Below are 26,486 nucleotides of genomic sequence, written 5' to 3' on the forward strand. Positions count from 1 at the left end.
ATGGACTTTCAGTGAGAAAACTATTGCATAGGTTAACCACAATGTGCCATTATTGAATTAACATTCTGGGATAAAACCTTTACCTGGCACTGTTCTTTCTTGCATTGTTACCAAGCTCATGGGCAGTTTCTTGGAGTCTGATCAATGTTGAATAAGCCCCGTCATCCCCTTTTGAGATAAGGTCATCGTGAGTCCCCATCTTCAAAATGCTCCCCTGCTGAACAACTGCCACCAGATTAGCCTTCCTAATGGTTGAGAGACGATGTGCCACAACTATTGTTCTTCTTCCTATCATGAACCTTCAAGGGCTTCCTGAACAAGTTTTTCTGATTCAAAGTCCAGAGCACTGGTTGCTTCATCCAAAAGTAGTATGGCCGGTTTCGTCAACATCGCTCTGGCTATTGCAATGCGTTGCTTTTGTCCGCCTGATAGTTGACCACCTCTTTCACCAACCTGGAGTTGCAGACCCAACCCCAGAATGGATTGTTAGATGATTAAATAATCTCCAGCCATTAGATCATCAGTGAAGAATGTTCTGATCAGTGAAGAGTCGCTTGCCCTGAGGTCTGAAGCGACACAGGTGAGTTTTGCATATCCCTCTAGACCAGAGATACCTGTTCTCAGTCGTTTCTCATTGAACATTCCAGCAGGAAAAACTGTAGCTATGGTTGGTCGAAGTGGGTCGGGAAAGAGTACTATAGTTTCTCTGGTCGAGCGCTTCTATGACCCCATTGAAGGTATCCAATACATGATTTTACATGGCATTTTCATACCCTGAACTTCGATTTTTAGTTTAATGAATTGCTTCTCAAAAGTACTGTTTTTAATTTCTGTGAATGAAGGTCAAGTGCTACTTGATGGGTTTAACATCAAAACTCTACAGTTGAAATGGCGTAATTAATTATAAATAGAATAAAAACCTTACACCGTGAGAACCCTACTTAATTTCTGCTCCATAGCTAAAATTTAAAAGCCAAAAATAGAATTGAATTTAAAAGAAATCAGTCAAGCTGTGTCTGTGATAGCTTTACTCTGCACTCGAATGACTAATATAAAGTAAAACAGTGATGAGGTGCCACATTCAAGAGTAATGGCAGATATATCCACTTCGTGTGTCTATTGATATATGTGAGATATGTGTTATTGAATGGTGTATATTTCTATTATTTATGTTTGAGAAGATCAAATTTTTTTTGGTGTTAAGGTTTAGATTCAAAAAACAATTGTACTTCAAAAGATTTGATTTTTTCTTGGGAATTTGATAGATTTAGATTTGAAATGCATCTATACTAGTTTATACTCATTAAAAACTGCGCTGTTGAGTCTTTATTATTTACCATTAAAAATTATGAAATGGTTGATTGATGAAAATAGTATAGAATGAATATTGACTAAACACATGCAATAATGTCATTCTAATCTAATACAAAAAAAACTTTACTAACGTTCTTCCTGGAGGGAGAAGAAGAGGGAGGAATTTAGCTTTCCATTCCATTAAAGAAATAAACAGACAAGGCATGGCATGATAATAACCAGTAAGATATCATTACAAGCGAGCTTGTCTGAAACACCCTTCTATCCCAAGTCAGTCATTCATACATACAGGTTAAATAACTCCAAACATAAGTTCGTCTGATAATCTTGCCTGCCACTATAAGATACAAAGCGAATGAAGCAACACTGGGTTCGAAAGTGGCCATGGGATCAAGTTCAGCAAACAAGGAGTAGAAGCATTAGTGGTAGTAAGCATTCTGCCATTGAGATTCAGAACTTGATCATACGAAAATTGTATGAGAGACGGTCAAGTTGGGCTTTGAATAAACTAACAAAAGAAAATCTGAATTTCGATCCAAAATCAACTGGGAGAGAGTTAGCAATGTCACCTGGCATATTCTTAACCTGCAGAAACACGGTATGGCCAATTTCTCTCCTCATAGCTTTGACTACCTTCATATCGATATTCATGGCAAGATTTCCCGAATAAGCATCCTTGACATAGAATACATTGATCGCTTTATCCCCTCTGGTTGTCACATCTGCTCTTGTCACTGAGAGACCATTTTCACGGAACATGCGAGTGACATCCGAAAGGAGGCCTACTCTATCGCTTGCACACAACTCAAGACTCAGGCCCTGTTCAGCAGGAGGTAGAGGTTATTAGATTCAGCAGCAGAAGCAGAGATTCAAATCTTCAGATCAACATCTCAGTGAGAAATTAGTTGGATAAAACTTGAAAGATTTAGAATATGGAAGGCAAAATCCACTGACCTTAGATGCCCTGCGTTCTATTGCAGCCTCCAAGCACTTGACAACTCTGTGTTTCTCATCTTCTGTGTCTAGGGTACAACCATCCATATGCCGAATGTAATATTCCTGTAAGTGAAATTTTTTTTATTTAATTATAATTTATTTTTTTGGGTTAAGACAGATGAGAATATGAGTTTTGAACTAGTAACCTTAATATTAAGAAATGCCTTAACAGCACACCTAATCACAACATATACAAATCACAATATATACCCACTAGCCTAATCAGAAAGACTGAACACATTATTGCCACACATTAATTAAGGACATGTTTATGTGTTCAGTTCTTGAGGAAAATTTTTTTTGGGAGGGTCAAACACCTTCCCTCACATACAAAGGGCAACTAAGATTTGAATCTAAACAGTTTGCATGCTGACTCCCATCTCAATCACTAAGCCACCGCCTGATGGAAGAAAATGCATATATTTTAACCTCTTTAACTTACCTACAATGCATAAGGTAAATTGCAAGTGATTGAAGCATGAAAGACAACATACTACATGTCTGTCAGAGTACAGACTGTATCAAAAAACAACTTTGGCCTATCTCTACACTGCATATTAACCACAGAATAACCTTTTTCATTGTTGTTCTCGATGGTAATGACAGGCTTCTTGTTTTCATCCAACAAATTAGGGTGTGAGGAATCAGAAGAACACTCATAGTCCCTATCAGCAAACATCAGCTGGTGCAGACGCCTCTCTCGGTGAGTTAAGCCCATGGAAAAATCTGTCTTGACTCCTTTGGTGCCATTGTCATTCCCTTTAAGCACGTTTGAAAGTCATTCCTTAATGGTAGACAGACCAACTTCATCCTCTATAGGCCAGTTTGATAATTCATTAGTTACGTATACAACACATGCTACTCTCATATTATGGGTCCAAGATTCTGCTGCTACTACATTGCAACCAAAGCTTGTAAGCACTGCAGAAATTTATGAAAGAATACCAGGGCGATCTGTCCCAGTCAATTCTATTGCCGCGTATTCTCCAATGGATTGTACACCTACAATCCTACCTAAACAAGTCTTCACCTCTCTACTGGAAGTGACACGCTTTGTTCCCAAGGAATGCAACAAGAAAATCAACAAATATTAATGAGTAAATTATCATAAACAATTTCAACATATCCAATATACCAACAATCTGCACAAAGTCCTCTTGTTAAAATAAGTTAATTTCCAACATCAAGCTAAAGCTACCTGCTGTATGTATTCAATGATGCTTTCATCTGTAAGTTTATCCCCTAGCTAGTCTGTCACATGAAACACTGTAACACAAAAGTAAAAATTGAATCATTCAATCAAACAATTGGCTGAGTCCCATGCAATGTCCACATAGCAGCATTTGTAGAGATAAAAAGGGAAATGTTCAATGATAGATCTAAAGGAGCGAGCTTACCATCCATAAACCATCCACCATTTGAGGAAATATATGCTTTCGAAATGGTTAGATCTAGATCAGTCAAAAGTTGGACCACTTCAAGAAGTATGCCATGCTTATTCCTACTATCCACCTGCACAGAGATCATCCACAACCCCAACTACTGAGAGAGAAGCACATCGTCATGACAAAATTACCAACAGCTTGCTGTTGCACAGGATTTTCTTCAGCCTTGGCCTGAAGCCAACAATCCTTCCATCCCCATGAGGACAAGGATAGGTGGGAGGGGTTTCTTACCATGATTGGAAATAGCCATTGTAACGCTAGCAATGCCTTGCCATGGCAATGGCCTCCATGATCTAGTTAACCAGCACAATAATGAACTCGAAAGAAATTTCAAATGTGAAGATCAGACGGAAACCCCAATAGAAGGAAATTTCAAATGTGAATATCAGGCGCAAACCCGAATAGAGAAGAAACATTTTTTGAAGTTTAAAAAGAAAAAAAAAGGAAACTCGCCCGTAAACCTACAAATGGAAGACCCTGGAGAAGCAATGAAAAATCCTTAGCTGAAAAGGTGATCTCTTTCAAAACCAATGTATCAATAAGAATGAGCAGAAACCCTGACGATGGTTATTACCTCTACTGAACTACCATAATCTCCATTGTTGGATCAATCAAGGGACAAATGTACCATGGAGATAGAATGAGTGCAGAGATTTTTAAAAGATCTGGATTTCATTCTAGAAAGGTGAGCAAATGGCGGTGTTTTCCCTGCTTCCCGTGGGTCGTTACCCTAACCATGCCTCAACAATCCTGAGTCATCATCTTGCAGCAAAGAAGGGATTCCCTCACTCCCATCCGCGGCCCTCCTCATCCTGTAGCAAAAAAAAGGTATTCCCTCCCTACCCTCCGCGGCCCTCCTCATCCTCCTCCTGCGGCAAAGAAAAACACAACGACATAATTAATTAACTTTTTAATTAACCGATTTTATTTTAAAAGTTTTTTAATGTTTTTTAATTAAATTGGATGGCATACCATTATTGAATCGTTTAACAATGCATCTGACGGTTAGGATTAGGACAGAAAGGTAATTAGGGGAGTTGATTCCAGAGGGAAACACCTTACGGATTAGGACAGAAAGGCAATTAGAGGAGTTGATTCCAGAGGGAAACACCTTACACCTTACGACATAATGATGTGGTTGGATTAGGAATAATAAAGTGGAAATGATAACGAAAAATAAAATAATATAAAACAATGATAATTTTTTTAAATAATATTTATTCAATTAAAAAGGGGAAGTAAAAGATTTTTAGGTTAAAACAATTTCAGGCCATCCTCGCTAAATGTTTAGTTTTAAATTTTAATTATTCATACGTTTTAGGGAAGCTTTGTTATTATTGTATTTTGTAGGGCAATATTCTTATCATGATTGCATAGAGTCAACCAGACTAGGTTTTAATTTATTCATGGGTTGTATGCATAGAACATCAAAATAATGTCTTATTTAATTTATGATATTTAATATTTTTGTTATCTATATAGATAGATATATTTATATTTTAATTATTAAAAAATTATATGGCTGCTATTATTATTATTATTTATATTATATATATAATTTTATTAATATAATATTAGATATTAAATTATTTTGTTTAGAGGTGTATTTTAGAACTTAATATAGTTGCCATGTGTAATTTTTTTCATGCTAATTTAAAGTTGACATTTATTTTTTTAAAATAAAAATAAAATATTCTCTAAATAAAACAATAATGTCAACTATAATGATAATAAAAAAATTAAAATACATATTGCGTTAGTTTTAATTAAAAGAATTATAAAACATCATTGCTAAGGGGGTCCATATTACAATCACTTGTGAAGATTTGTAGTAAAAATATATCACTTTCATTCTTACTCTCAACCTAAAGTAAAATATGTAGATGTTCATATCAAATAATATAATTTTACATCAATCATTTTTAGTGTGAAGAATATCTAATTGTTAAAAAATATGTATATATATTATATGAATTAATTGAAAAAAAATCATATTGTTAAAATATTTAAAGTAGATTCTATATTTTGACATTTTTAAGGTAAGGTCAGTTTTGTCTAAAAAAATTCAACAAATATTCATTAGAATTGCAAGCTTAAGTTGTGTATTCTATACAATCTAACTCGCCAATAAATTTTTCAAAGCATTGAATCCATTTATACATTCAAAAATGTAATTTAAATAATATATATATCTTAACCATGGATATAAAAAGTACTAAGAGGGATCAGATATCTTTAGATGCATTTTTCTCAAGCTTTTCTCTCTAAAAGAAAATCACACTTCAAAAGATTTGATCCTTTTAAGCAATTGCTAGATTAGTGGTTAAGATGGATCTATATTGATCTATATATATATAATTATGCGAACAAATTATATTAGTTTTTGCTAGAATAATCGGATTTTGAAGTTTTATTTTATAAAGCAATTAAAATTTGAAATTCATTGTAATTAGGAAGGAATATTTAAAAAAAATGGTGATGATATAGATAGAAATGAATTCCAATTTCTTTTTCAGAATTTTTTTATCATCTAAATGTATTATAGATTTACAATTTTTTAAACCATAAATCAATTCCAGAAATCTCATATATACTATCCAACAAAACCCCAAAATTAAATAACCATGAATGCAAGAGAGTAATCAGTGAAGAGTAGTTTAAAGAGACTGTAATTTTACTCTAAAAGAATTGAAAATCTGGCACAATCTTGGTGATTTTTATTTAATCAGTGAAGAGTAGGTTAAAAAGACTATAATTTTGCTTAAAAAAAACTGAAAATATGACACAATCTTGGTGATTTTTATTTTTATTTTGAGATTATAGATTATTGTTGTAAAACCTAAATACTCTGCGGTCAATTTTTTTAAAACAAAATTTTTCTCATTTGCACAACCAATTGGTAGCAAAATTATTTAGATAACCAATTGGCAAAAATTATAACCTGATTAATCTGCGCCGTAAAAGAAATATACTAATTTAAAAACTTTACATCAAATTAAACTAGAGATTTTATAAACATGAAAGTTACGAGAAACTTTAAAAGTGAGATTGATACTAAGTGATAATATGAAAACAAGAAAGCAATGAGAGAAATAAATATACTAATCTGGAAATTTCCCAGAACAAATTAGACCGAATGTGTTTTAAATGGTTAACGTTAAATGAAGGTTTGTGTTTGTTTTAAGTTACATAAAGATGTTCACTTAATCGAGTGAATATTGATTGAATTTTTACGTCATTGTGTGGTTTGTGTTTGTTTTAAGTTACATGATGATGTTCACTTAATCAAGTGAATATGATTGAGTTGATGAGCTTAAAGGTTTATTAAGTTTATGTCATTGTGTGGTTTGTGTTTGTTTTAAGTTAAATGATGTTTTTTTTTTGGTTTGTGGTTCACGGATACCTTGGTCAAGGAGTGGTAGCTACGTCTACTCAAAAATCTGGGTTGATCGACCCCAATGGCCCACTAGCAAGGCCTAACCCCAAGGGCTTCGGGGGGGATGGACCATGTGACCTCCCAATCTGTGAGGCACTGATTTTGACCAACTGAGCTAACCCTTGGGGGGTAAGTTACATGATGATGTTCACTTAATTTAGTGAATATTGATTGAGTTGATGAACGTAAAGGCTTATTGAGTTAAAGGCTTAATCTACAATTTAATAGGAGGAGATGTGTAAGTTTGTTTGTCTATAGGGATTTTTTAAAAATAAAAATAAAAAATATATTTTAAATAGAAAATAATGTTCACTATAATTTAAAAAAAAAGTGTGAATCAATATTTAAATCTTATACTTTTCAAAAATATTTGAAGAAAAGATTTAAATAAACTATTTGAAGATTTATGTTAACTAAGTTACAAGTTATGTGGATATCAATTTCAAAAATATCTATATATAGAAAAAAAAAAAAAAAATTATGGTTAAATTTTTTATTTAGTCTTATATATATTTTATTTAGCATTGAAAAATATAATTTAAATAATATATTATATTTTGCACACCGCCCGTCGCTCCTATTGATTGAATGATCCGGTGAAGTGTTTGGATTGATTGAATGATCCGGTGAAGTGTTCGGATTGCGTCGACGATGGTGGTTTGCCGCCGTTGACGTCGTGAGAAGTTCATTGAACCTTATCATTTTGAGGAAGGAAAAGTTGTAACAAGGTTACCATAGGTGAACCTGCGGTAGGATCAATGATAGCGGGGGTTTTCTTTTTTGGTTCGGGTTGGTTGGGTTTCGATTGCAATGTGGGACTTTGTGGTGCGTCTCTAGGGGAGGCGGTTTGGTGTTTGGCGGGAACATTGTTGGTTGCTTGTCTTGAGGTAACGCTTGTTTTTTCGTGTGTGCTTGCAAGCCATGCTTGTGCTTGTCCCACCCATCCTTTGTTTTTCTTTCCCCCAATGTGTTTCTGCAGGGGGTTCGGAAGCTTGTTTCTTGGGAGCCCTTCCGACGATCTGTTCGACCAGGCATGGTTGCTGCAGTTGAGGTGCTTCGGAAATACAATGGATAAATTCGGACTCATTCGTAGTGGCGGTGCTTGGTCTTTTGTTTGTTGGAAGGCATGGGCCAAGGGTGCGGGCTTCCATAGTTGGTTCTCTCGAAAAGGCGGCGGTGGTTGATGTGTTTCTTGGGTGAGCTTTTTGCTAGTGGTTAGGTCGAGGGAGTGGTTGTGCGTGCGCCTAGTAGCTTAAACCTTCTGTGAGGGGAGATTGTCGGGGTGCGGTCAGTATGGGATGGATGAAGAGCGGTTCAACCCGTTGGGCTGGCCACCCTAGTCCCTCCCGACCATTCCTCGACATGCCCTCGCGGAAGGGTTGGGTGTCCAAGTAATGAAAAACCCCTCCCTCGGTCTGAGCTCCATCGAGATTGCAATTTTCCCCGTTGACGGGCATGAGGGTGGCAATCTTATCTAGTGCCTTTTCCGTCGAGGGAATTCCTCGTCCTCTCGTGAGCCACTCCCCTTCTAAGGGAAGAAGAAGTAGCGGGTTGTGTCTTTGTTCCTCCCTTTGGATTGTGGGTTTTTTGTGGGACTTGTGTCATTTCTTTGTTTTGTGGTGTGCGCTTTGCGAACGTCCCTCTCTCTAGTGGCCTTGCACCATCGATGTATTTGTGGCCCGTGGATTTCTCTAGCGTTGAGTGTCGGCCCATGACAACTCCTCTTTGGAGTTTGATTCTTTAACCCCCGTTGACTTTCTCGCTAAAAAGGTTGTTGGGTGTTTTGTACACGGAGGGGTGCAATAGGTTGATCCCTCTAAATAAATCTACATTGGTATTTAATTAAATAAATGAATATTGTAATATTATTAATGTTATTTAGTTAACGTAATTTTAATGATAAGTTAGAGTAACAAAATTCATGGTTTTAAAAATTGGAACTAGGTTTTGAATGGGCAATATATCAAATTAAGTCAAATCGGGACTCAATTAAATCAGATCGAATAAATTGAAAATAACATATAAAACAATTGTTTTTAATGGAAAATTTTATTTTTAGATTTTTATAACACTATTCCAAATAATTAGAAGAAAAATTTGCAAATTTTGCTAATCTATATACTATGTAAGGGTGCATGCATCAAAGTAGTACAAAGTGCAATACATATCATCAACAAAATACATAATCAATGAGTTTCTAACTTCCAAATGATCTCTAAAGTCCAAAAAAAATGCATAGCTTAAAGTGCTAAGCCACTGCTATACTATAAAATTGAAACTAATAAACAATATGAATGGAATGTTCATCAAATTTATGCTTGTATAACTTTTCCCCTACCCTTAGTCTCCTCAAACTTATCAAAATTTTCATAGTATCTTGCCTTATTAGGTCTTATCACTTCTTCTAATGCATCACATGGGATTACATGGCCACTTATACCATCCAAATGTTTCTTCAACCTATATATGCCCCCCCAAAGATTGGGCACTTGCAGTATTTGACCAACATTTTTCCACCAACATCACAATGGACGCATATTGGATCTTTGGCTTTTGGGGCCATGATGGATGATGAATTGAAGATTTGAATGGAAAGAGATCTACAAATAAAAAAAGCAAAATGCATCTAAGTAAAATGTAAAACTTATTATAAATTTCAAAACAAAAAAGGAGACATATTTAGCCTACCCAAACCATTTTTTACTTAAAATAGAGGAAAAAATGAAAATAGTGACAACAATCAAATCTACAGATTTTCTAGAGAAATCATACCTGGAAATGAAACCCAGTTGTTAAAAACTTATCTCAAAGACACTAACTCCACCAGATATCTACCATCAAACTCCAAGATGATAAAAAACCTCCAAAGTTTCTATTGTTGCTCCAAAGTCTAGTGTTGTTACAGACTCTCCAAGATCTCATATGCTCACAAACACTAGAAATCATATGTGTGAGGAAAATAGGAGTTTAGGAATTCCTTTTAAAGTTATGTGGATAGTTCCCAATGGGGCTAGAAAATAAGGCGGGGCACGGGGTTGGGGGCTAAGCCAGCCACCGCACCTCCTCAGAATTCATCTAAGAGTGGGTGGCATGACCATCCCCACATGCAAAAGCATGTGACATCTAATGCGAAGTACCAATATGAAGTTGTAACATTCTATTCTCATTCTAGCTTGAAGGGGAGGTCCTTTCTAGTGTATATTGTATTTCTCTAAAAATCCCTTGTTGCAAGTGGGATTTTCTAGACGTTGCAATGTGGGGAGGCTTCCTCACGATAGTGAAGCCATTCCTATGAAACTTCTCTAGTTGAATTTCATGTTTTGGTACACATTTGCTCTTATATCTAGGCTTGAGGTAGTCGAGGCTATCAAAGAGGTTGTAGTGGTTCATGGCACCCGTGCACAATTAATTTTACATGATGTATATAAAAGTCCCTTAAAAGGGTAAGGTTTCCTCTCTAGTAGCACAATTCACACATAATAGTGGAACCCTCTAGACATGAATATCATGTTGAGACTGGACACTAAGATGTTGGTGCCTCAATTGCATCTAGAGTGACTAGCCACTTGGATGACCTTATCAGTGATAAAATATATGCCTATCACTCTACATTCTATCTTTATTGGAGTTTATTATAAGGTTTTTAGTTCGTGCCTGGTGTCAATTTGTACTAGTGGTCATTGAACATCAAACACACTTATGGCGTGGCATTTATTGACTGTTTGCATTTTCTGTATTTCCTGTTCCAATTTCATGGTAAACCAGATAAACTTTCCATGATTGCATTCACTTAGAGGGTGGGTGGAAGTGGTGTGTGTTGTGTTATCGGTAAGCATGATGGGGACTAAAATGAAAGATTAAACCAAATGTGTTTTAAATGGTAGCGTTAAATGAATTTACCTAGATTCTTCATTGTGTGGTTTGGGTTAGTTTTAATGTATGATAACAAAGCTACATGATGATGTTCACTTAATTGAGTGAATATTGATTGAGTTGGTGAGTCCAAAAGTTTATTGAGTTAAGAGGCTGAATCTACAACTCAATATGAAGCGATGTGTGAGTTTGTGTATCTATATATGTCTCTTTAAAATAAAAATAAAATTGAAAATTATATTTTAAATAAAAAAATAATATTAGCTATAATTTTAAAAAAGTAATTAGAAGTAAAAAATGTGTGAAACAATGTTTAAATCTTATAGTTTTCAAAAATATTTCAACAAGATATTTAAATAAACTATTTGAGGATCTATATTAACTAAATTATGTCTATATCAATTTTAAAAATATTTATATATATAAAAAAATATAATATTATTTATATATCTATAAATAATTAAATATTACAATATTAATTTTCCCCTCAATATTTGCAATTAATTCGATTAGTAAATGATATGAAAAACCATAATTTATAATCGTTTAAATCATTAAAATTATTTAAATCACACCATGTTTAATATGATTCGATTTATTTTTGATATTTAATCTAAACTGTATGATCTTTTAACATTGCTGAATTTTTTCTTTGTGTCTCTTCTCTACTATTATTGAGTTTTAGATATTACCGAGTTTCAAATATTATATAAAAGGAAGCTATCACAATCTAATTATCTTTAAAAAGTTTCACAAAATTTGAAAATGATAAAATATAAAATGTAAAAAAAAAGTAAAATCTTTTTTAAAAAAATCCCGAAGATAATGTTGTTAGGTTAGCCTATGTTTTTAAAGAGAAAGGAGAAGCGGGTAAACATGAAAAAGGGAGAGATAAGGGTAAAGAATCTGGCAGGTCCAAAGAATGTGATTGTGTATATTGTGATAGAGTGGAAGGGATAAGGGTAAAAGAATCTAGCAGGTCCAAAGAATGTGTATAGCAGGAAATGGAAATGGTTGGGATAGAGATTCTATTTCATGATTGAAAATGATGTGATTTTGTGAGGGTCATTGATGTAGCCCAAGCCACTCCCAGGCGACAACTACCAGGATCTTTCTCCTTTCATGCATATAATAGCTTATTCCAAGATCGTATAGACTTCATGAATTATAAAAACCTATGCATCTTAGCCATGCTTGGTTAACGCACCTTTGTTTTAAATCTATTTAAAGAACCATACGATTTGCGGACCTGCGCAGACAATATACATGTATTTCATGTCATATATGCCTTAGCATATAATTCTCTTTCCTTTGATATCGCGTTGCGTATATACATTGGCCTTATTTAAACAAAGACTCGAAATTACCACACACCGACTTACAGCAATGTATCCCTGGTTCTGATCATAACCACAGTTCCGGGGGTATCGGAACACATGCATCGCTTGTTATCGAAAAGGCGTATCCTTCATACAGTTCTGTCCACATAAATATAAGTCACATATATACCTTTGGTAAGGCGCTGGCCCTTGCATATATATATCACGAATATATACTTCTGCTCTCTCTTAAAGTTTCACCCATGAATAAACAACTCAGACTGCCACGCATGCACAACACAGCTTCAGTCCTTTAAATATACGCCGCTCCCTCCAATGATTAACTGTAACAACAACTGACTATATATACAGTCACGGTTCCGTTGTTCTTCGGTTCAGGTGACATGCACAAGACATGTATTGATCGCACCGGGGATATATATATATACCTCCACTCTATAACAATTCGGTGCGGAATGTATATATGTCGCAATTGTTCAAAGCACGCCTTCCCAACAGGCCCGATGTCCTTATACGCAGCGCGGCTGGAGTGTAGATAATTATAATTGCGCAAACAACCAACGCTGTAACTGCTCAACCAACTACGCCCGATACATTTATATATGGATTTGACAGGTACCGGTTCTACTTTCACTCTCACTCTCGGCGGTATATCCTCAAAGGAACCCATACGCCTCGTTAACCGGAACCTTCAACGATTTATATGCAGGATTATAGCGCATAGTAAAAATAAGAGCCATTACCACTTTTGCAAATTTCACATTATACAACATCGCTTTCTGCCATCAAGCGCAGAACCATCTCAGAATTCATTAACCACAATCATATCCATGCAAATCATACTTATATTCACATAAAACAAATATACACACAGACTCTACATTCATTGGCCAGATATACAATCTATGGCCCTTTTACAAACTGCCCGAAGGTTCTCAAAGAGAATCCTTGATCAACCTTGTTACACAGTAATTTATCACCATCCCTGTTACTCCTCTTGTCGTACCTTGGAGGACCCATCCCGGGAGTTATAAGAAGTGACAAAGTCTAAAAACACTTGCATTATGTTCCCCTGAGTATGTACTCCATGTTCCTTGAAGACACCTTCTGCAGATCATCCCTAAAAAGTGCTCTTTTTCCATTGGCGCAAGTCCACAATATCTTACCCGCGCCAATGATGGAGATCCTCAAAAGGGGGCGTGACCATTGGCGCTCTGTCTCAGAGCAACGGTCACGCCAACCAAATTTAGTCATGCTTTTTGTCTTAATGCACGTCCGACTGTTGTTTCCTTCATTACATGGAGCTTTTCTGAGGAGAGAAAATCAGTCTTTTGTCGAGCTTTATCCATCTTTATGGCTTTTGCTAAATCCGCGAAAGGTGTCACGGTTCATCGCATCCTCCTCCCTTCTCCATCTATATAAGCTTGTCATTATGCATTGGACAAGCTAGTGCGAGAGTGTTGGTGTTAGTGTTATGCTAGTGATTTGGTAATTGAGTTATAGTAGTGATGATTATTGGTCATGGAGAGAATGCTAATGAGTGCTAGAGAGGTTATGCTGCCGGAGAGGAGATGCATGTCAAGACACATATAGTTACTCACCCAGCCAGGAGAAGGGTCGACGTCAGAACAATGGTTGTAACTTTTCCTGTTTATTAATTGATGAGCGACTGCTATTATAGTTCCAATCTCATTATCTGTCATGGTGATATGTTGATTTATTTCCTTTCTGACTGAAATATAGTTGTGCCTTGGTAGTTTTTATGTTGGTATCCGTCTCTTCCTTTGCATGTGCAGGTATTCGTCATGATCTGTTGGAGCAAGGGATCGAGGATATCAACTCTACTTCAATCATAGCATTGGACTCCAGGTTAGTCTTCTTGATTCACCTTTGATGCATAACTAGGAACTTGCGTAGCAGCGTGGTTTGTTTGTGGCTAGTTCTGTGATAGGCTAGTGGGATCGCCTCTATCTGCAGAGGGGATTTACCTTACCAACAAATTGGCGACTCCGCTGGGGAGTAACTCTTTGATTTCTGTCTTGCATGTTAATTTTCTTCTGCTTGCTTGAGTGCATGAGCTTCCTGAGTCAGTTTTGAGTTGATTCTTTACTGTTTGACCCATCTGAGCACTATCAACCCGACCTGAGGTCGTATCATTTATCTTTTTAGTTGGCAAGCTTAATTGGCACGGTTATTTCTCTGACAGTCGCACCAATTGGCGCACGTTGCTCAAAAGCAACTCGCGCCAATTCTGTGGTAGCGCAAGTTGCAGGCTGACAGTCGCGCCAGCTCTGTAAATTTTGCCTGTGTGTGGGTGGAAAGCTCATTCAGTCTCTTTATATATCTCTTTCAGCCTCTGGAACTGTGTTGAACCTCTGCTTGACTGGTCTTAGCCTGTATCCCTCAGCTGTTTTCTTATTTCCAGTGACTTTGCATGTCTAGCCTTATGTGGGAAGTTTCGATCTCTTGATCATCCAGTCAGCTTGTTGATTGTTCTACACCTATCCAGTGCTTTGTTAAAGCTTGATCTTCTATACTCTGAATACTTCACTTCTAGCCTCTTTGAAGTTCACTAGTTTTTATGTTTTTCCTTGCTTGCATGGTTCATTTTGTGTTTTAGAATTGGTTCTATTTCATTGACTGAACTTGGATTGTGCATATCTCTTAGAATTTGTTTACATGCATCATGCCATCTTAAAGGAAAGAAAAACAAAAACTCTCTTGCATTATAGTAGTTAGCATTTATTGTTATTTGTTGCTATTAAAAAGAAAAAGACAAAATTTCGTTTCTTGTTATTAGCTGCATTAGGATCTTTGTTCTTTGTTGAAGTGATCATTTCGTTTGTGAAAAAGATCTCAACCCTCATGTAGATAGAATTCATCGAATCAAATGATTTAATTCCGGCATATAGTTTGCATGTAAGAAGTTTTCGAGATATCACATACGGTAGGACCAAAAAACTGAAACATAATCAAAGATAAACTTTAAAATGAACTCAATGAACATAACAACGCATTGGAACATAACGCAAACACTCTAGAGGTCTAGGGTAGAGACGTGTTCCGGCGTCGTTAAACCTGGCAGTTTATCGTCGAGTGGTTGGGTGATTCCTCCACGGTGAAACGGTAGCTGCCAATACGGACTGTGCTCCCACGTACCGTCGAGTATATATTGGGAGACCCCTATAGGAATAAAGCCTTTATCCATAGGAAGCCATGTCAGCCGCCCTACGATTCGCAATGCAGTGAACACAGCATTCACGAAGATCGACCACCCGTACCCTAAAAAGTATTCTGTGGTTTTGCGAAAAGTTTGGCACACCCTCTACCTAGAATTCTAGAGCAGTCACTTTTGATCCTTTTCGGACTCCCTAAACGAAAAGGTGCCTATGAGCGTCTTGTCACTTCGTGCTCATTAAATATTCGAAGGAGACTAGAGTCATCTTTTGTCCTTTTCTCGACTCTTAAAACATGAAAAGGTCAAGTCGTGTCTTTGCGTCTTAAAATTTATTGGCCACGATAACATTACCCAATTAGCTTTTGTGTGCGTTAGCTTGAGTAGGGTTAATTCTCGTTCAATGGCAGCCTTTTCGATGCCCACCGGCCAAGGTGTTCCTCCTGATGGGTACCCTCGCCCATTTCCTTCTGTTGGAAATGTTGGTGTTCAGTATATCGCAACATTGTCTTTGCCTGGGTTGACCATTGGTTTACCTGTATGGTTGTTTTCAAACTCGGTGGTCTCAAGTGTGATGACTCCTGTCCCACCACCACCTCCTCCACCCGAACAACCCCATGTTGATTCTAAGGTGGACCCCTTCCCTTCTTCGCCTATTGCTGCGTCCTCATCTTCTACTTCGCCTGGGGAAACCTTGGATTTCACTAACTAGGTGGCTAAGAAGAAGAAGAAGAAGACCAAAAAGAAGAAGTCTCCTAAGGGAAAGGTCGTATCTACCACGAAGCTATCAGAAGTGGAACCACCTTCTGCTCCTCTGCGGAAGCTCCGGTCTCCTTGTCGATTATGCAAAGGGGACCATTTTCTTTCTGATTGTCCTGGCATTCCCAGGATCCTAGATATATGGTCCCGTGACCCGACTCGCCCCTTATTGTCGCAAATTGACGATACCTTACTAGTTGGTAACAGAAAAGGGAAGGTTCGTTTCCCTTGTCGACTTTTTGAAGTTAATCATCTCCTTCGCCTTTGTCCACTGATGGATGAAGCTTCCCGTCTTTTTGCAAGTCTGTCGGATTCCTTACCCCAACTACCCGCTGGATATCAGCGTCTTGTTACACCTGCAGAGCGTCCCTCCACTAACCAAGTGATCAAACATGATTCCTCTTTGGTCCAGCTTTCTCTTCCTGAACCTACCTGTGCTCCGCCTGCTCCAGACCAGTCCCTGGTCGGAACAAGTGATTTATATTCATCATCTACGCACTACTTGATCATCAAAGATGAACCACCTGAGTCCAAACCAACCGAAAGTTCACAGTTCCAGCTTACAAGTAACCCGGTCTTTCAAAAGGTCCAGCTTACAAGTGACCTGGTTTTGCCTATAGAAGTTCCATCTTTAGCTGCTCTTACATCTGAATCCAAACCAGACAACAGTCAAACGGTCTGGATTACAAGTGACCCGATTTTGCTTTCAGAACTTCCACCCCTAGATGATCCTACATCTGAATCCAAACCAGACAACAGTCAAACGGTCCGGATTACAAGTGACCCGGTTTCGCCTTCAGAAGTTACCTCCTCAGATGATGTTATCACTGCCAAGAATGACGAACCCACCGTCCAAATTCTATTCATTGACATAGACGTTAATGATCAAGTGAGCATCCCTCTCATTTCTTCACAACAGGAAGAAAGTCCACTAGAGGCATACCCAGCTGTCTATCCAGTCCCACCTCTGAGCAACCTAGTTATTTCCTTTAATTGGGATTACCTAGTCAATCCTCGGTTACCAGCCTCCATACCATTTCGAATTATAGTTCAAGTCTATCGCATGGTTATGGCTGGTACAATTATTGATGAAGGATCTCCTGTTAGTATCCTTTCTTCAACAGCTTGGGAAGCACTTGGTTCCCCACTGCTTCTGCCTGAGATGAGAAGCCTTGTAGGTTTCCATCGAGAAATCACTCGACCTTTAGGAATTCTTCCCAACGTACCTATCACGTTAGAAGGGAAGACTATCCAAATGGGTCTCATGGTAGTCCACGGTCCGTTAGATTACAATTTACTCCTTGGACGAGACTATATTTATCGCATACGTGCTATTGTGTCCTCACTCTTCAGAGTGATGTGTTTTCCGCATGAAGGAAGAACGATCAAAGTCGTAGACCAACTTTCATTCCCCGGTTCACACTTCACATATAGCCATTTGCCATTCCTAAATGGTCTTATTTCCACAGGAAATGCCCCAGCACCCACACCGTCATTCTGATGACGGCGGCTCGCCCGGGCGCGTGACTGAAGCCCGGGGGCATCCTCCAATCGAGTCTTTCCAAGTAAACCTTCATTCCATCCACTCCGTGAATGCCATGGAGCTTGGGGGCATGTACCTCGATTGGCATAATCATGCTGGGGGCATGTAACAAATTTTTTTTTAACAAGCAAAGTTCTCCATGGTTCAAGCTTGTGTAAAAATGAACCCATTTACATCCCGTGATTGCCTTTTATCCGCTAAAATTCTGCTAGATGAGCCCTGGTTGTTTCATTCCATCGCTACCATCTTTTTTGCCGATCATATGCTTTCACTTGGTTGTTTCTCCTTTCCTGGGGAACCGCAGCGATGAGTGGTCTTGTTAGCCAGCCTCTTAACCCTTACATGTTTCAAGTAAAGTTCCACCATTACCGGAACCAGTTGCTATCCCTTATACCACTCGTTCCTTCAGGACGAGTCGCCTTTACGCTCTTTTCTGACTCGTAAAATATGAAAAGATTGCCGAGTATTTTTCCCTTTTTAACTCGTTAAAGAAAATAAAAATGGAGGTCCGCTTTCAGCTCTTTTTTGACCATTTAAAGAGGAAAAGATTGCCGAGTCGCTCCTCTTGACTCATTAAATGGTGATAAGGGGCGGTCGTTTTAAGTTCTTTTTGTCGACCGTTAAAACATAAAAAGATTACCGGGTTTTTGTCGTTTCAAACTCGTTAGTGGTTATGAAACGACGTGGTTTTGACCGCTTTTTTACTTTTTCAGGTCGAAGTCACTAATCATGAAAAGTACTCCTCGATCGTAATGATCGGGCAGTTCTTTCGGGTATTATTTTATACTTTTTCGGGCCCGAGAGACACAACTTTACGAAAAAGGACATCCCTGGAGTTTCCTTTTCTGCTGTCTTTTCAAACTCTCTAAACAAGAAAAGACGTCGATTTCTTCCTTTGTCAGACTCGTTAAAACTTAATGACATCGGATTTTGTCACAACACAAGCATATGCTATCCCCATCAAGCTTGTTAAAAATAACTGGGGTACTCGCCAGAAATGGTGAGGGAAAATAAAATTTTTTGAACCATAATTATTACCGTAACGGCAGTATGTCGCTCTTGAACATGGCACTTTTTGCTTTCGTGTCCAGGGTGGGGATATTTCATCTCATATCTTTCACTTGCTTCCATGGATTTGGGTACCCTATTTGACCTCTCATTCACTCATTGCCTCGTCATAATGACCTTTGATACATTGATGTCGAATACTGCCAATTCCGTTAATGTGCCGCCGATATGTTCAAGAGAAGTTGACCTCTGCAAATAAACAACCTCCCTCTGATAGTTCGCACGATCTTGATTCACGACATTATCTCTCTGTCTCGTGTCGATGATGTGGGAAACATTATGGCCCACCTTCGATCAAGGTCACTCCTTGTCGACTTCAGCTCATTATCCAGGAAGTTGACCTAGAGACTCCCTTCCGGTGCCTTGGAGCCTGCATGCCTCAATGGCAGGTTCTTCGTATTCGACGTGAGGTTTTCATCATTGGCCTCCGATCGAATGATTCTATGGGTGTTCGACTTCAGCTCATTGATTCACACGCCGTAGATTGTACCTATAGTACCTTGAGGGACATTGTCATTATTGGTGGTACCTCTCGCGTCTGTTAACAGTTTCCATCATTGACTGGTAATCAGGCGATGTTCATGCATGTTCGACTTCAGCTCATATATTCACATGCTTGGACTTGTACTCTTGTTCGGGTCGAGATGGAGCGCAAGACCCTGGATTGTGTCTGTTGTAATCCAGGCGTGATTCTTGGTACTTCACTCATTCACTGGATGGCTGCGACCATACCTGAGTCAGTTCATTGATCCTAACCAGATGGCTGCATCCATACTATGGATCCAGATTATTTATGTACTCTCTTATGGATGGTTGTGACCATACCACGTACATCTTGTAATTGAACTATCAGTCATGTCTCTTAATACAACTCCTCGGCGGCAGTAACTATATGTGCTCTTGTGTGCTCTTCTGTGTGTGTTCTTGTAAAGCATTTCACCCCTCTCCACCTCTCGGACTTCATGCTTTAGGGGGCATCTGTTACACAGTAATTTGTCACCATCCCTATTACTCCTCTTGTCGTACCTTGGAGGACCCATCCCGGGAGTTATAAGAAGTGACAAAGTCTAAAAACACTTGCATTATGTTCCCCTGAGTATGTACTCCATGTTCCCTGAAGACACCTTCTGCAGATCATCCCTAAAAAGTGCTCTTTTTCCATTGGCGCAAGTCCACAATATCTTACCCGCGCTAATGATGGAGATCCTCAAAAGGGGGCGCGACCATTGGCGCTCTGTCTCAGAGCAACGGTCGCGCCAACCAAATTTAGTCATGCTTTTTGCCTTAATGCACGTTCGACTGTTGTTTCCTTCATTACATGGAGCTTTTCTGAGGAGAGAAAATCAGTCTTTTGTCGAGCTTTATCCATCTTTATGGCTTTTGCTAAATCCACGAAAGGTGTCCCGGTTCATCGCATCCTCCTCCCTTCTCCATCTATATAAGCTTGTCATTATGCATTGGACAAGCTAGTGCGAGAGTGTTGGTGTTAGTGTTATGCTAGTGATTTGGTAATTGAGTTATAGTAGTGATGATTATTGGTCATGGAGAGAATGCTAATGAGTGCTAGAGAGGTTATGCTGCCGGAGAGGAGATGCATGTCAAGACACATATAGTTACTCACCCAGCCAGGAGAAGGGTCGACGTCAGAACAATGGTTGTAACTTTTCCTGTTTATTAATTGATGAGCGACTGCTATTATAGTTCCAATCTCATTATCTGTCATGGTGATATGTTGATTTATTTCCTTTCTGACTGAAATATAGTTGTGCCTTGGTAGTTTTTATGTTGGTATCCGTCTCTTCCTTTGCATGTGCAGGTATTCGTCATGATCTGTTGGAGCAAGGGATCGAGGATATCAACTCTGCTTCAATCATAGCGTTGGACTCCAGGTTAGTCTTCTTGATTCACCTTTGATGCATAACTAGGAACTTGCATAGCAGCGTGGTTTGTTTGTGGATAGTTCTGTGATAGGCTAGTGGGATCGCCTCTGTCCGCAGAGGGGATTTACCTTACCAACAAACCTTCACACTCACTCCCTCACACTCACACTTCTCTATGCCTTGGAGGCTTCTTAATTTATTAAACTCAGCATGATAAGAAAATCCTAAAATCACTCAACTAAAGCCCATGCAATGCATACATATGGCAAAAGCATCTTTTTAGCTTTATTCTGTCTTTTTCCTATTCTAAAATAGAAAAGCTTTCCTTATCTCTTAAAGATCCACATCCACTCCTTGATGCCTAAAAGCTCTCCTAGTTTTATTTGAGAATATCTAATTAACTTGGAATTTAGGAAACTAATGCATGACCCTATGTCTATTATTTACAATAATTTCACCTTTGGGCTAGATGCTCCCGCATCATACTCCCAAGGTAGAAAAATTTCATGATCTCCTGATCATGTGTTCAGCTCCATGTTTGCCTGGATCCCATATCTTGTACTATAACTTTCCATTTGCCGCTGCTTTTGTCTGTTGTTCTTCTCCAGGTCTCCACACTTTATGCTGCTTTGCTCCACTAGCCGCACTCTTGCAATCTTCTGCTGTCTTCCCCTTGCTGCTTCTGCTACTTCTCTTCTTTGCTGATGTCTTTTTCTGAGACACTTTCAGTATGATTCTTCTGATTAATTCAATTTCCTTGTCCAGTAAATCTTCAAGCTGCTGATTTCTTGCCTCTATGCTGGTCTCTATTCTGACTGCCACCCGATCATCCACCCTCTCTTGTCTTTTGGAACAGAGAACTTCTTTCCCCTTTAATTGACTGTTCAGCTGAGTCAAATGTTTCTCAGCACCGGCGACCATACCTGCATTCGCAGAACACATGTTAAAATTAAAATCACAAGGCATCAGTGCCTTACTTCCCTCTGCCAATATTTCAGTAGGCTGTTCCATCCCAATCAGCACATCAGTATGTTGATTTGCCTTCACCATGAGACTGTTAGCTAGTCCTTCCTTCTTACCATCTTCAGCTTTATGACTGTCATTCCTAAAGATTCTCTTCCCTTGTTTCTCCATCCAATCAGTCCTCTATCTCTCCAACTCTCTTCTCTGGAGATCTAGTTTCCTATACAATTCAACAACTTCATTAGGAGTAGACCTTGGAAATTTCACAGGATTTTCTATACCTCCATTGATTTTTGACCAATCATCAGCTGGTCCTTCTCTTTCTGCATCAACATACATGGGAAGCTCCTTCTTCTCCACCTGCTTCTGAACAGTCTTCACGTTCAACTCTTCTTGCACAAACTCTAAAGCTTGTTTATCTTCCTGTTCTGTACCTGCAAACATGTGCAACTCATTAGTTTTTAAATCACGAGACTTTTTAATCTTGATTGCTTCCTTCAACATTTTTCTTTTAATATATCTGCATGCGGGAATTTCAAACTCCAACTTTGGCGCAAGAACTCTAAGTCCCTTTTTCAATAAGGCAATCACAATTTGCTTCAACCTCCTCTGCAACTGTCGCCAAATCACTCTCTTTCCCCTCAGTGGAAAGATCCATTTTCTATTTTGATCTTTCTGCTCTTGTAGCCATTCTTCCAGTACCTGCAATTGTACCTTCATTACTGCATTCTCTCTTTCTCGAACTCCTGCAGTCATCCCATTTCTTTGTCTTTCACCTGCAAACATCAACAAATTGTCATATTTAAAACCATATGACCCTTTGGTCTTACTTGAAGTTTCAGTCTTCAAGCCTTCATCTTCACTATCTCCCAGAAATTCTCCTTGTTTTGGTTCACAAATGTATTCTTCAACTTCCTCTGGACTTATATTCTTGCCATTTACCTTGGCATCCTCTTTCTTATGTCCTCTATCATGGCCTTTTCCTGAACCTCTGCTATGACTATCAGTAGTCATCTTCCTCGCCATGAGTTCCTCACCTATGAGTTGCATGAAGCCTCTGCCACAGCAAGCTCTCTTGCTGCCATTTACCTCACCAGTCCTTCCCTCCGGATCTGGTCTTTTGGTAATCATTGGTCCTCTGCTGGAACCTTTCGAGCATTCTTCACTACTCTTTCAGGCTTCTCTTATCTACAACTTTCTTCAACCTCTGTTGATTCTCCTTTGCAACAAGCCTCTGCAACAGCTAGTCCTCCTGGCTTCAATCTTACCTTTTCCTTACTTAGTCTTTTGGTAAGCATGGTCCTTTGTCTAGAACCTTCTCTTGAGCAACACCTTTGCTCCCTCTAGGCTTCTGCAATCTCCTTCTCTCTCCTAAGAACACTTCAGTTGTCCTCTTTATCCAATTCCTTATTGGATTCTTCAGGTTCACTGCCACCTCTCTCTGCAACCATAAACTTCAATTCATAAATTTCAAATCAGAAAATTATCTCACCTCTTAAGACCTTGCATGATCTTTTCTTCTGTCTTCTTCTGCAATCCTGCTCACTTGTGGAGTTTGCATATCAAATTTAAAAACCATTCATCACTCATTCAAAGAAACATACTTTAGTTTTCAACTGCACTCATGAAAAAAAACAAACTTTCTTCAACAAAATATTCCTGCTCTGATACCACCTGATGTAGCCCAGGCCACTCCCAGGCCATAACTACCAGGATCTTTCTCCTTTCATGCATATAATAGCTTATTCCAAGATCGTATAGACTTCATGAATTATAAAAACCTATGCATCTTAGCCATGCTTGGTTAACGCACCTTCCTCTGTTTTAAATCTATTTAAAGAACCATACGATTTGCGGACCTGCGCAGACAATATACATGTATTTCATGTCATATATGCCTCAGCATATATTTCTCTTTCCTTTGATATCGCGTTGCGTATATACACTGGCCTTATTTAAACAAAGACTCGAAATTACCACACACCGACTTACAGCAATGTATCCCTGGTTCTGATCATAACCATAGTTCCGGGGGTATCGGAACACATGCATCGCTTGTTATCGAAAAGGCGTATCCTTCATACAGTTCTGTCCACATAAATATAAGTCGCATATATACCTTTGGTAAGGCGCTGGCCCTTGCATATATATATCACGAATATATACTTCTTCTCTCTCATAAAGTTTCACCCATGAATAAACAACTCGGACTGCCACGCATGCACAACACAGCTTCGGTCCTTTAAATATACGCCGCTCCCTCCAATGATTAACTGTAACAGCAACCGACTATATATACAGTCACGGTTCCATTGTTCTTCGGTTCAGGTGACATGCACAAGACATGTATTGATCGCACCGGGGATATATATATACCTCCACTCTATAACAATTCGGTGCGGAATGTATATATCTCGCAATTGTTCAAAGCACGCCTTCCCAACAGGCCCGATGTCCTTATACGCAGCGTGGCTGGAGTGTAGATAATTATAATTGCGCAAACAACCAACACTGTAACTGCTCAACCAACTACGACCGATACATTTATATATGGCTTTGACAGGTACCGGTTCTACTTTCGCTCTCGCTCTCGGCGTTATATCCTCAAAGGAACCCATACGCCTCATTAACCGGAACCTTCAACGATTTATATGCAGGATTATATCGCATAGTAAAAATAAGAGCCATTACCACTTGTGCAAATTTCACATTATACAACATCGCTTTCTGCCATCAAGCGCAGAACCATCTCAGAATTCATTAACCACAATCATATCCATGCAAATCATACTTATATTCACATAAAACAAATATACACACAGACTCTACATTCATTGGCTAGATATACAATCTATGGCCCTTTTACAAACTGCCCGAAGGTTCTCAAAGAGAATCCTTGATCAACCTTCACACTCACTCCCTCACACTCACACTTCTCTATGCCTTGGAGGCTTCTTAATTTATTAAACTCAGCATGATAAGAAAATCCTAAAATCACTCAACTAAAGCTCATGCAATGCATACATATGGCAAAAGCATCTTTTTAGCTTTATTCTGTCTTTTTCCTATTCTAAAATAGAAAAGCTTTCTTATCTCTTAAAGATCCACATCCACTCCTTGATGCCTAAAAGCTCTCCTAGTTTTATTTGAGAATATCTAATTAACTTGGAATTTAGGAAACTAATGCATGACCTTATGTCTATTATTTACAATAATTTCCCCTTTGGGCTAGATGCTCCCACATCAGTCATACTATACCAAAGAAAGATAACAATTATAATGATGGGAACTACTATTACTAGTGCTCCTGGACTGGCTATGGTCATAATCATCATTCGTTCAGCGCCAGCTCCACCAGATTAAACTGTCATATCCCTCACGGAAGCATGACAATGTAATCGAAGATGTAGGATCGATACATGAGAAGAAAGAAACACAGCTAATGGTGAGAGGGGGCATCTTCCACTCATGCGAAATAAGATGATGGCAAGAGCTAACGAGCCTGCCATAAGGCATTAAATGTGCGCTTAGCTGCAAGCTTGATAATCCGATATAATACGCGGCAGTGACCAGATAAATAAAAAATAAGCACGGTGCGTTATCGGGCTATCGAGCTTGCAGTTGAACGAACATTTAATGCCCTATGGCAAGTTCATTAATTCTTGCCAAAGATTGATGAGATGTGGTTGGATTAAGAGTAGTAAAACGGAAATGGTATCCAAAAATAAAATAATATAAAACAATGATAATTTTTTAAATAATATTTATTCAATTAAAATGGGGAAGTAACATATTTTTAGGTTAAAACAATTTAAGGCCATCCTCGCTAAATGTTTAGTTTTAAATTTTAATTATTCATACGTTTGAGGGAAGCTTTGTTATTATTGCATTTTTAAGGCAATATTCTTATCATGATTGCATAGAGTCAACAAGAATAGATTTTAATTTATTCATGAGTTGTAGCCATAGACCATCAAAATAATGTCTTATTTAAAATATGATATTTAATATTTTTGTTATAAAAATTTATTATTATTTTTAATTATTAAAAAAATTATATAGTTATTATTATTATTTATATTTATATTATATATATAATTTTATTAATATAATATTAGATATTAAATTATTTTGTTTAAAGCTGTATTTTACAATTTAATATAGTTGAGATGTGTAATTTTTTTTGGAGTTGTCTATAACGCGATTTTTTGGAGATTCCGGTGACGGAATCCGGCAGAAGAAATTGAGGTTAAATCTTGATTTGTTGCAGTTAAAATGGTTTTTTAATTACATATTTGGATTCAGCACCCTCGAAAACCCCTAGGACGCTTTCACTGTGCAGAAACTAGCTATCAAACTTGCGATTCCAATAAATTCCTGCCAGATTTTGACCGGAAAAACCCGCCGGAAAGACTTTCAAAAAGTCGCGTTATAGACAACTGCATTCTTTTTATGCCAATTTAAAATTGATATCTACTCCTTTTAAAATAAAAATAAAATATTCTCTCAATAAAAGAATAATGTCAACTAGAGTGATAATAAAAAAATTAAAATACATATTTCGTTAGTTTTAATTAAAAGAATTATAAAACAGAGAGTCCATATTACAATCAGTTGTGAAGGTTTGTAGTAAAAATATATCACTTTCATTCTCACTCTCAACCTAAAGTAAAATATGTAGATGTTCATATCAA

At 38.0% G+C, this 26,486-nt stretch overlaps 1 pseudogene; it reads right to left on the reverse strand.

Annotated features, from left to right (window-relative positions):
- Positions 1-1,450: 1,450 nt before the first annotated feature.
- On the reverse strand, positions 1,451-21,963 carry LOC149181927 (ACT domain-containing protein ACR3-like; annotated as a pseudogene).
- Between the last annotated feature and the right edge of the window lie 4,523 nt (positions 21,964-26,486).

The sequence above is a fragment of the Pinus tabuliformis genome, chromosome 3_2 (assembly GCF_031772625.1).
Source record: "Pinus tabuliformis cultivar Carrire ecotype Pingquan chromosome 3_2, CPIR1, whole genome shotgun sequence".
NCBI classification, from domain to species: Eukaryota; Viridiplantae; Streptophyta; class Pinopsida; order Pinales; family Pinaceae; genus Pinus; species Pinus tabuliformis.